Here is a 12,707-nt window from a genome sequence, read left to right as displayed (position 1 = left end):
TATGCCACCTTGACGACGTGGCTTCTGAAATCGCTGCTGCAAGTATGAGAAGGAAAGGAGGGCTCACATGACATATGTATAAGGGCCAAGCCTGGAAATAACCTCTATTACGCCCACCCACGTTCATGGGCTAGAAGCCAGTCACACGGTCCTAACATAACTGCAAGGGAGGCTGGGAAATGTGAAAAGCAAAGGAATATCTGGCGAAACACATGAACTCTCTGGCACACCCATGATTTGGCCTGTAATTATGTACTGTTTGAGTATTTATATGTTCCTCTGGATCCCTCCATTAGATGTAACTTCTTGGAGGTCAAGAGCAACATTTATTTCCCCCCTATAGGACTGAGCACTTAGATATTGCTAAATACCTTTTTCTGGATAAACTGGTGATACAATACCTCTAAGGAAGTGAGTAGTGGCAGTGTGATGTAGGGTCTCATGGATCTGGGTGCAAATCTCTCTTGGCAATTTTCTGAGCCTCGATTATTTTGTCTGTAAAATAGGAATGATGATGACTGCCTTATGAAGTGACTGTGGGGACTGAATAAAGTAACTTAGAATGTAAATTACCTGCCACACTTCAGGCAACATAGCAGAGGCTCGAAATGGTAACTATTATACTCTACGAAACAAGGGGCATTGAGAAGGATGAGATTTGGGGGGTCTGTGAGCCGCTCGAAATCACAGGCAAATGTTTTGCATATGCATAAATACACAGGGACATTTTCTTTTCTTTTTTTTTTTAACATCTTTATTGGGGTATAATTGCTTGACAATGGTGTGTTAGTTTCTGCTGTGTAACAAAGTGAATCAGTTATACACATACATATGTTCCCATATCTCTTCCCTCTGGCGTCTCCCTCCCTCCCACCCTCCCTATCCCACCCCTCCAGGCGGTCACCACAGGGACATTTCCTCACTCACCTTTATTTATAAAAGCACCCATGTGATAACTTTCACTGGAAAATGTTTAAGTGTTACAGATCATAATAGCTAATGCATATTAGTAATTCCTCTATGCTGGACACTCTTAGTTCTCGCAGAAACCCACGAGATAAGTACTGTCACGATCGTCCCTACTTTATCTATTTTGTTGATGAGGAAACTGATTCTCAGAGACTAAGTCATCAAAGGTCCCATAGCCAAGTAAGTAGTTGAGTTGGTTTCAACTCAAACCCAGGCAGCCTGATCCCAGATCCCATATCCACTAGCATCAGGGTTCTCAAAGAGCGGTACCCAGACCAGCAGCATCAGTATTACCTGGGAGCTTGTTAGAAATGCAAATTTGGGGGCTGTACCCCAGACCTACTGAATCAAACTCTATTTTTCAATGAATTCTTCCGCTGATGCTCATACACCTGAAAGGTAATGCCGTCACCTGCTCCTAACTCCTGTTCAAAGCCCTTCTTCCAGCATCTGAAGCGTCAGAAGGAAAAAAAATCCACCCCAAATGGCAAATGCCCTCCTTTGTCCTGCTGGGGTCACCTGCACCCTGACCACTCCCCGAACTGGACAATGCAACCATTAGAACCCTCACTGCTCAGAACTGAGCCAAAGCCCCGTGCTCCCTGCATACCAAGGCAGATGGTGGCTGGCTGTATCCCAGAGATGCTATTTTGATCCTTGCCCCAAACCATGCATCCCAAAAGAGTGTGCAGCAAACAGATTGTAGCTCAGGACTCTCCAGGCCATCCACCCCAGCTGTTCCTGCCTTGGCAACCGGGCCCTTCTTGTGCTCCCTCTGATATCCAGATGGCAGCGGACGCGGCAGTAAAGGCAGCTCCAGTCAGGCAGCTCCCAGGCCACCTGTGTATCTGATTAACCGGAGAGCCCAGAAGAGGCAGCTTATCTGCAGGGCTCACAAAGGCAGCGCACAGGCAGCCACAAAATCCCAGCGTGTTTTATCCTCTGCCCAGCCAAGGGAGTTGTTCTGAAGTATATTAAATGATGTCATAATGACAACCACTGAGACTGAGCACTTACTGTCAGGCGTCCTGTTTTCCAACCACCCTTTGGTGGAGATAGTGTTGTTATTCTGTTTCACATGTCAGGAAACTGAGGCTCAGAGTGGTGAAGTAACATTATCCAAGGCCTCAAAGCAGTAAGTAGTAAAGACAGGACACAGACCCGGGTCTGTGGGATCCCCCCATTCCTGTATGTCTAACCACTGCACTAGACAGAGCAAGCCAGCATGGCGCACTTGAACTTAGGACCGAGCTGGCCGACAGGAGCTCTTCATGCGGCTACGACCCACCTCTCCAGCCTCCTGGGAGCATCTCACAAAGGCCGCTAATGTTCACAGGTCCCGTCCTTGTTTAAAATTGTGATATTTTGTTGCCCATGACTTTTTTGCATTAAACGTGATTTTTAAAAAAAATATTGCATTAATATTTATGTTGGTTACTGAGCTTTCTGGCAACTTTTTAAATGTTTTTATTTTATATTGAAGCATAGTTGATTAACAATGTTGTGTTAGTTTCAGGTGTACAGCAAAGTGATTCAGTTATACATATACATGTACCTATTCTTTTTCAAATTCTTTTCCCATTTAGGTTATTACAGAACACTGAGCAGCATTCCCTGTGCTGTGCAGTAGGTCCTTGTTGGCTATCTACAGTATTTTAAATACAGCAGTGCGTACATGTCAATCCCCAAATCCCAGTCTATCCCTCCCCCTGACCCTTCCCTCCTTGTAACCATAAGTTCATTCTCTGAGTCTGTTTCTATTTTGTACATAAGTCCATTTGCATCTTTTCTTTTAGGTTTCACATATAAGTGATATCATATGATATTTGTCTTTCTCTGCTTGACTTACTTCAACCTAGGATAATCTCTAGGTCCATCCATGTTGTTGCAAATGGCATTATTTCATTCTTTTTATGGCTGAGTAATATTCCATTGTATATATGTACCACAACTTCTTTATCCATTCATCTGTCGATGGACATTTAGGTTGCTTCCATGTCTTGGCTATTGTAAACAGTGCTGCAATGAACATTGGGGTGCATGTATCCTTTCGAACCATGTTTTTCTGCAGATATATGCCCAGGAGTGGGATTGCTGGACCATATCATAGCTTATTTTTAGTTTCTTAAGGAACCTCCATACCGTTCTCCATATTGACTGTAGCAATTTACATTCCCACAAACAGTCTAGGAGGGCTCCCTTTTCTCCACACCCTCTCCAGCATTTATTGTTCGTAGATATTTTGATGACGGCCGTTCTGACTGGTATGAGGTGATATCTCATTGTAGTTTTGATTTGCATTTCTCTAATACTTAGTGATATTGAGCATCTTTTCATGTCCCTCTTAGCCATCTGTATGTCCTCTTTGGAGAGATGTCTATTTAGGTCTTCTGCCCATTTTTTGATTGGGTTGTTTGGTTTTTTGATATTGAGCCGCGTGAGCTGTTTGTAAATTTTAGAGACTAATCCCTTGTTGGTTGTATCGTTTGCAAATGTTTCCTCCCACTCTGTGGGTCTTGCTGGGAAAACAGGACAGATACATGTAAAGAAATGAAATTAGAACACTCCCTAACGCCATACACAAAAATAAACTCAAAATGGATTAAAGACCCAAATGTAAGACTGGATGCTACAAAACTCTTAGAGGAAAACATAGGCAGAGCACTCTTTGACATAAATCGCAGAAATATCTTTTCCGAGACATCTCCTAGAGTAATAGAAATAAAAATAAAAATAAACAAATGGGACCTAATTAAACTCAAAGCTTTTGCACAGCAAAGGAAACCATAAACAAAATGGCACCCTCTGAAATTTCGTGCCCAAGGCAAGTGTCCCACTCGTCTCGAACCCTAGTTCCAGTCCTGTCGGGCCTTTCAAGGTAAGGGCTGACACACTGAATCAATTACCCCATGATTACAGTTGGGGATGCTGAGGCTAGGGAGGGGGTGTAATTTACACAAGGTCACTCTGCAGGTGACTTGGGCTGGATTCAGTCCCAGGCTAATCTGGCCCAGTGCCTCTGTTCTTCCCACCACTCCAAGCTGCCCCCGGAGCATTTCCTCAGTCACTCAGGCGTGTAGCCCTCAGGAGGACTGTGCTTCTCAAACTGACTGCTCTCCTCTCAGAGCTGCCCACCGGAGATGGCCAGAGACCCACGTCAGGACCCTCCTCTACCAAATGAGCATGATGTGGTCACAGGTTCTGCAGTCCCACCAGGCACGCTGGCCCTGCAACACAGAGGTAAAGAGAGGGAAGGGCTCTCAAATCAGAAAGGCCCAAGGGAGGCCCCTTCAGCGGGGAGGGGGCCCCCTAAAGGTTCTGAGGCAGCAATAACCGCTCTGCCACCCACTCACCCAGCAGCCTGTGGAGGATGGAAACAATGACTCTTTTGTCTTTGGTTTCCCGGCTACTCTCTGAGGAGACAATCTACTGGATGGAAGCCACAGAGGAACCCTTTCAATAGGGATGCTTTCTTTGTCTCCTGTTTGAGGCCTCAGCTGGGTGTTTACTGTCCCCAGGGAGACAGCAGGTCTGGGGAAGAACGGGAAGATGCTTGGCCTCTGCCCCGTCCCTGGCTGGGTGAGTCTGTGTGCTGGCTCCGGCTGAGGGTCACAGGGCTCTAGGGTCAAGCTTCCTGAGCTCTGAGTGACAGGGTCACTCAGGCACAGTTAAAGAAATGAAATTAGAACACTCCCTAACACCATACACAAAAATAAACTCAAAATGGATTAAAGACCCAAATGTAAGACTGGATGCTACAAAACTCTTAGAGGAAAACATAGGCAGAGCACTCTGACATAAATCGCAGAAATATCTTTTCTGAGACATCTCCTAGAGTAATAGAAATAAAAATAAACAAATGGGACAGTTAATGTCAGGCACAGTTAATGCTCTAGAAAAAGCAACTACTGATCCTGCGCTCTAGAGCCCGTGCTCCGCAACAAGAGAAGCCACCGCAATGAGAAGCCCACGGACCGCAACGAAGAGTAGCCCCCGCTCACCGCAACTAGAGAAAGCCCGTGCGCAGCAACAAAGACCCGCCGCAGCCAAAAATAAATAAAATAGAATAAATTTAAAAAAAAGAAATAATGGTAGAAATGATATTCGGATATCATTTGGCTTAAGTACAGTTATCTAATGCTGCATAAGTGAGTTATCCCCAAACTTAGTGACTTTAAAACAACATTTATAATCTCACAATTTGTGTGGGTCAGGAATCCAGGAACCGCTCAGCTGGGGCCTCTGCCTCAGGGTCTCTCACAAGGCTGAAATCCAGGCGTCAGCTGAGGCTCTGGCCTCATCCGAAGGCTTTGCTGGGATGGGTGCACTTCACAGTTCACGTGACCGTCGGTAGGATTCAGTTTTCTGCTGTTGGCTGAATGTCACCCACGGTCCCTTGACACATGGTCCTCTCCAACAGGGCAAGCATATACGAAGAACCAGAGTGAGAATGCCAGCAAGACAGAAGTCGCAATCTTTGATAACCTAATCATGGGAATGACTTCCATCACTTTTGCTGTATTCTCTTGGTTAGGAGCGAGTCACCAGGCCCAGCCAACACTCAAGGGGAGAGGATTACACAAGGGCAGGGATACCAGGATGCAGGAGCCGAGCCAGAATCTGCCCATCATAGCTTGTTTGCACTGAACAAGTTATACTTCCATCTTTCTGGATGCCTTTAATTACCTGCAGGTGGCCCTGCTAGACATTGGCCATAATGGGTTGGACCGGGGTGATGCCTGACCAAAGACAGGCATGAAGGGGCTCAGCCCCATCAGATGCCATGTCTTGGCAAGTCTGAATGGAAAACTCAGAGAAAGGCAAAAATCATTCCTTAATCAAAAGTATTCCAGGCACTGGGTATACAATAGTACACAAAACAGACATGATCTCTGCATCACGGGGTGGAATGGGGAGAAAGGGAGAGATGCACAGAGCAAAGGCAAAAGGCAAGAATGAGGGAGCATCAGTGGCCATGAAAAAGTAGCAGCCATGAGGCTGTGAGAAGAGGGAGAAGGGAAAAGTAATTGCAGGGAAACAGAAGCAGAGGCACAAAAACAGGTGAGCCACCCCAGGGCAAGCCCAGGTATAAGGAGACATGGATTCTGCTTTCTAGCTTGGCAGCCAGCTTAACTCCACTGAAGAGATATCATCCTTCCTAAAAATTCTGGAGATCAAGGACACAGGTTGGGTCATTTGCCCATCATTGAACCAATGGGCTAGAGTTCCTGATCAGCTACCTCTGAGTCACCTGCTAGTCTGAAGGAAGAAGGGGATGGAGCTGAGGTCAGCTTCACTTGAACCACATGAAAAGACTCCAGAGGTACCCAGGTAGATTAAAAAAAACAGCTATCTGCTGTAGATGGAGGAAGGAAGGAAGGGCAGGGAATGTTGGGTATTAATGTCTGCCTGAGGGGCACAGCTGGACAGATTTTGGAAAGTTGTCCTTGAGTTTCTACACATCGTGAGGCATTCGTCCTTCCGATGTTTGCAACGCCTGCAGGTGATCCTTTCAACAAGCTCTGCATTCTGAGTGCACAGAGCACCTTTCGGTCTCTGGACCAGCAGCTTAAGCCAGATGTTTGTTTCCATTTTTAACTTATTTATTTCTATAGGGCTTCCTGTTGAGAAGAGTCTAAATTGGCAACTTTTCATTCCCATTTATTGCTTTCCGATTCTCTTATTTCAGGTCAGACGACATTAAAAAAGAAAATAGATTCCCTTGACTGTGGCTGTAGGTCTACCCTAGAATATCTCTGGAAGTTTCCTGAAGTCACTGTTGATTCCTTATTTTGTTTGCGAATCTGAATCTGGCCAAGCTAGCCTGAAGCAGTGTGTGCTGGAGCCAGCTTGCACTGGCTCTCGAGAGCCTCTCTACTCAATACTGCATTCAATGATGTCATGTTGTTAGCTTGGAATTGGCCAGCATGGGTAAATTTACACCATGGACATCTGCAAACCCTACAATTCATGGCTCCCCTTTCAGGTTGAGGGCTGGTGGCTAAATATTTACCAGCATACCACCGCCTATAATGAAAAGTCTTCTGAAATGGCCTTATTTTTAGTAACTTTCTTATTTTTCTTGCCCTTTCAGGGCCATTGAAAAAACTGTGGCACAGCTGGGTTATTTAGTTTCTCTCGCTCCTCCGCTGCTGCTTTTAACATTGTCCCTCACCAGGGGGACTAACAATTAAGTGAACTAAAGTTAGGTTGGTAAAAATCTGATAGCCCAGGACAATCAGTCTAGCAAAATCCTAAATTCTACAGCAAATTTCTTTCTTCCTGAGGTTTACAAAAATTCTATAATTATAGCCCTCAATTTAGCACTGGACTATAGTTAAATCTCAGCTCGTATAGATATGCCTTCTGATCTAGTAGTTTTAAGGGGATATTTTGCGATGCTATTGTGCCTTTCCTGAGACAAACTCACTTAGAAAGTGAGGAGAAAGAGCAGAAGGAAGAAAGGGACCTAAGTGGGTGGTGACAATAAAGTAGAGAGAGCAGTGCAAAAACGTCATAATCCTGAAAGCTTGGATGGAATTGAAATAGAAAGTTATGGAGACAGACTCTCTTGGAGTCAGTGTTTTGTTTTGAGTCCTTAGAATATCAATCAAGGAAGCTGACTATTGAATTTTTTAAATTGAAATATAGTTGATGTACAATATTATGTGAGTTTCAGGTATCCTGCATAATATATACGTACATTATGAAATGATCACCACAATAAGTCTAGTCAACCATCTGTCCCCATACAAAGTTACTGATTCTTGAATTTTTAATATAATTTCTCATAAATTTCTAGAGCTATTGTTAAATGTATTAATTTCCTCACTTTGACATGTCTCCTCCAAACAATCAATTATTCCACATGCTATGGGCTGAATCGTGTCCCCCTAAAATTCATCTGTTGAAGTCCTAAGCCCCACTACCTCAAAGTGTGATTGTATTTGGAGATATGGTCTTTAAAGTGGTGATTAAGTTTAAGTGAGATAATTAGGGTGGGCCCTACTCCAGTGTGACTGGCAAGAAGAAGAAGAGATGAGAACACAGACCCAGAGGGAAGACCACGTGAAGACCTAGGGGGAAGACAGCTATCTACAAGCCAAGGAGAGGGACCTTAGAAGAAACCAACCTTGCTGACACAATGATCGTGGACTTCAGGCTTCCAGAGTTGTGAGAAAATAATAAATCTCTGTTGTTTAAACAACCTAGTCTGTGATACTTTGTTATGGCAGCCCTTATAAACTAATACACCAAGTAAAAACAATATTTTGCCATTTACCCAGTTAAATGCAAACTCGTATGAGAAGCAGGAATTCTGCCAGGAGGAGGTTGAGGCTTTGACATAGCCAAACCCATGGCAAAAAGACCAACCACTACAGTTGGTCAAAAGTCTGTGTGCTTATGAATGGTGTTTCAGATTCCCCAACCAAACAAAGGCTAAGAAGGGGTCAGGTAAACAATAACCCAACAATTATTGACCTTGGTATAGACCGAACAAAGTGACTTCTTTTACAAATTGATAAGACAAGGAGTATCCTCATAAAATTTTGAAGGAGACCCAGACCAGAATTTGATCCATCGCTTTTACATGAATCGTTTGTTGGTCTCTGGATCACCAGCTTGTAGTCCTTGGGGCTGGTTTGGATTGGATTGGGGCCTATGCTCCCCGTGGAGCATTCTCTATGCATTCAAAAGACACAAGACAATTCAGGTCAAAACAAAGACACACAAGACAAGACTTTGTACAAATAGTCAAACAAAACCAAAAGCAAAGCAAGCAGGAAAAGAATAAGCCAATTAATGGCAAAAATATTCACCAAATGATACAGCTCTAAAGAAAGTTCTAATTATACAATGACTGAGGCCTAATTTCCTTGTACAAAGAATCATCTGGTTGCAAATTCTTGGATAATAAAATAAATTCAGCAAAGACATTTTAATGAAACATGTCAGGGAAATCTATAGAGTAACTACCCTTGGGCACAAAGGACCAGGTGAGTGTACCTGTTGGACTGAGGACTTTCAAAATAATTTCACTGGAACCTCCAGACTTATCAAAGGAGGAGACCACTACTTGAAATCCGAAAATATTTCTTAAGTTTAAGTAAAGGAAGAGCCATGCTGATCACACAAATTTCTCTGAGCAAAGCAGAGTGCTGGTCTTTTATTGAGTTGTTGGGAAGAGTGTATTTGGGGTCGTGTTGGTTTTAGAGGCAGGGATGGGTTGATGTGAGCCTTAGAAGTGTGTTCACAGAAGCCAGTCTACCAGCAGTGGGCTGGCTTCCACACCATGATGCTGTCACTGACTACCTGGCTTTCCGAGTTGTATTCATTGAAGTGAGTTGTCACTCATCGATTCATCAAGTATAGAATTGTCATTGGTGGATTAGACAGGTTGAAAACTAGTTCTGGTGGAAACTTGTGCCCATGACTATAGAATAATCAGTCCTTTCCTAGGAGTGCGGGACCACCAAGTAACAATCTTTCTATCTTACCTGTTTATTTTGTTTATGGCCTGTCTCTCCCCTGGAGGAGAGAGACATATACACTCCAGGAGGGCAGAGATTTTTATTCACTTTGATCCCTGCTGGATTTCCAGCATCTAGAACAGTGCCTAGTACATAGTAGGTACCCAGCAGGTACACGACAAATATTTGTTAAATGAACAAATGATCCTGACCTCCAGATCTTCACCTGTATGATATACGGGGAAGGTGTGGTTTTATATTTGCATTATTTTAAAAAATACCCATTATCACAGACACTGGGCTGGATCTAATCATGATAAATGCTTTTGAATTGAGGGTGATTAATGAGCTGTGGGATAAAGCTAAGTGTGTGGTGTGTCTCCTGCCTCTTCAGATCACGTTTCGCCTCCACTGTTGCTATACATGCAACGGATTTTGGACACTGGTGGCATCACTTGGATCATTCATCTAGAAACACTCCTCCTCTGGCTTTTGTAGTCCTTGGGGATTTGCTGGTTTTGGTCTTCTGGTCCTGGAAAGTGAATTCCAGGAGGTGGTATAGCACAGTGACCAAAAACTTTCTTGGTAGTGGTGTCACCTTGAGAGGCCATGCAAATTTTCCAAGCCCCCATCTCCTTATCTTTCAAATGGGAATAATAATAGAACTTACCTCATGTGACTATTTCTATCACCACCACCACTGTCATTGGTCACCATCATCCATGGGGCTCTAGTGAGTTCCCTGTGTCCCAGCACTGGCTGCTAGGCCCCCGGTTTCACCGAGGATGAAAAAACAGTCATTTCCAAAGAGCCAACTTTGCCATGGGGGTTAGAAAAGGTGAGATGAAAGTTGCTGCTACACATGATCAGCCCAAACCAACTATATTTCAGGCTCACATTCAATGGGATCCATCAACCAAGTGAATCCAAGAAAGGTGGTGACCGATGCTTTTGTTTGATTAACGCAATACTTAACGTCTTTCTCCATTGCCCAGCTTCACTATAGACTAGAAATGTCAAATATTTTCTTTTCCAGCCTCCCTCACTGCTAGGGATGGCAACATGACTATTTCAGGCGAATGAGATAGAAAAACTTGCTTTCCTGCTAACAGGCACAGGAGTTATTGGTGCTATCTTTTCCATCTTCCTCACCTTGAGTTTGGACCTGATGCCTGGAGCTGGGGAAGACACCTAGTGATTATGGAGCAAAAACATTAAGTAACTGTCAAGAGACTCACAAAGATGCCAGCCCTGACATCATGGAACCATGGAATGAATGCCAGCAGCCAGCCACCTAGAGACTTTTGCTACTAAGAAAAAAAAAACATCGAAAACACTATTTAAGTCAGGTTTTCAGTAGCTTGCAGCCTAAAGCATTCCTAACAGATCCAGTGCCACCCTACTCAGCAATGGAGCCGGTATTGGACAAGCCCCCTCTGTATATCATCTTAAGACACACACTGTGTTTGTCTTCAGACGGCAGCCATGGTCCACAATACCTATAGCAGACCTCCTGGGGGCTGAAGCGGTTTGGCTATATGAATTTTGCATGCTGATGGATATCCAGTTCTGGTCCCTGGGAGTTAGGGGTTAGGTTTGAGGTACCGGTCCCTCTCTTCCTCTCCTGAATTCTGGCCTATATCAATACAATGAACTGAACAAAACGGGGCTCAAACATCAGCTCTGAGTATGGGCGGCCCTGACCTGAGGCCAAAATGAGACTTTTTAGCAACTCTACCTGCTATCCCTCCATAGAACACGCCACGCTGACCGTTCTGTCTAGTTCCAGGTGGAGGAGCCGGGGCAGGAGAGCAAACACCAGGCTCAGGCTTCCAGAAGCGGCCCTGCAGAGGGTGCTTTCCACCTGAAGACTGGGAGGGCGGGGCACGCCCCCTGCACCTGTTTCTAAGGGTCCCGTGGACTGTCCATTCTCCTGAACTCATCCATCAGATAAGGCGTCCTCCAGTGGGGAAGAGCCAGTGAGGGGGTGGAGAGAGAGCAGATTCCCATGTCAACGAGGCAATATGGGGATATGGGGCTGGGAGGTGCAGGGAAGGAGGAGATAGCTGATGATCAGGGAGAGACCAGATTAGCTGCTGGAAGGCTGGGGTCTTGGGTGCGGTGCATGGGTAAGGTGGAAAATGAACTTGGACCCTTACCATTGCGTTCACATCCTACCTACTGCCATCACTTCTGAGCTGTGTAACCTTGTGTGCAGTATGTAACCTCTGCATCCCAGGTTTCTCATCCGTAAAATGGAGATGGTGAGTGTGTCCACCTCATGAATCTACATAGTGGATCAAATGCGTTCATGCCTTGAGAATATGTGGCCCAGTGCCTGGCACATAACAAGTGCTCATTAAATGTTTGTTCCCTTTCGCACTGGGACGGAGGAGGAGGTGAGATTCTGAGACCTGAGTCAGGGGCTGAATTAGCTGTTACCACCAAGTGCTAGCAGGGATCAGCGTGGGCCATGAGCCAGGGACGCAAACCAAGAAAGTGTCCCCCAAACCCTTCCTCCACCCTGCCCCTGGAGCTGAGGCTAGAGTAGACGGCCCTCCTCCCCTGAGGGCCTTTGTCCTCCAGGGGCAAGGCAGAGGACACGCCCAGCATGAGGCCACCAGCCACCTGCCAAGGGCCTGCCGCCTGCCTCCTTGCTCAGACAGATCACTCCTGTCAGGAGTGACAGCAGCCTGCTTCATCACTCTAATTGCAGTGCGGTTTGTGTTCATCAAGGAAACAGCAGGGATTCCAAATTAAATGCCAATATGCAATTTATCCAAGATATAAGGCCTACTGAGAGACTATGTGCAGAACCCCCTGCCTTCCCTTCTGGAGGTAGGATGGTCCTGCTGTCAGTGCTGCCAGGTCCCAAGCTTGTCTCCTGGGGCCAAGGCTCTCAGGAATGAGGATTCCCCCTGGGCTGCTGGCCAACTGCTTTCCCATTTTACAGATGGGTTTGCTGAGGCATAGAGGAGGGACTAACACATGGAAATAGTCCTGGGGACACCGAGGCCAGGACTGGCGTGGGCTTGTCTGTCTTTGGGAACTAGATGTGACAAAGCATCTCTCTGGCACACCCTGAAATGACAAATGAGACCATTCTGAGTGGTAGTAAGGGCCATGGGCATCTCATTTTGAAGATCAGAATCATTCTATCAGCGTTCATTTGCCTGGAAGAGGCTTCTGCACAGAGCCCAGGCACAAACTTGCTCTCTCAGGCTTCGTACCAACGTGCCAACCCCTTCCTAATAGATAGATCTGCCA

The sequence above is a fragment of the Monodon monoceros genome, unplaced genomic scaffold (genome assembly GCF_005190385.1).
Source record: "Monodon monoceros isolate NGI ecotype Baffin Bay Population unplaced genomic scaffold, NGI_Narwhal_1 Super_Scaffold_7, whole genome shotgun sequence".
NCBI classification, from domain to species: domain Eukaryota; kingdom Metazoa; phylum Chordata; class Mammalia; order Artiodactyla; family Monodontidae; genus Monodon; species Monodon monoceros.
This window is presented reverse-complemented; position numbering follows the sequence as displayed.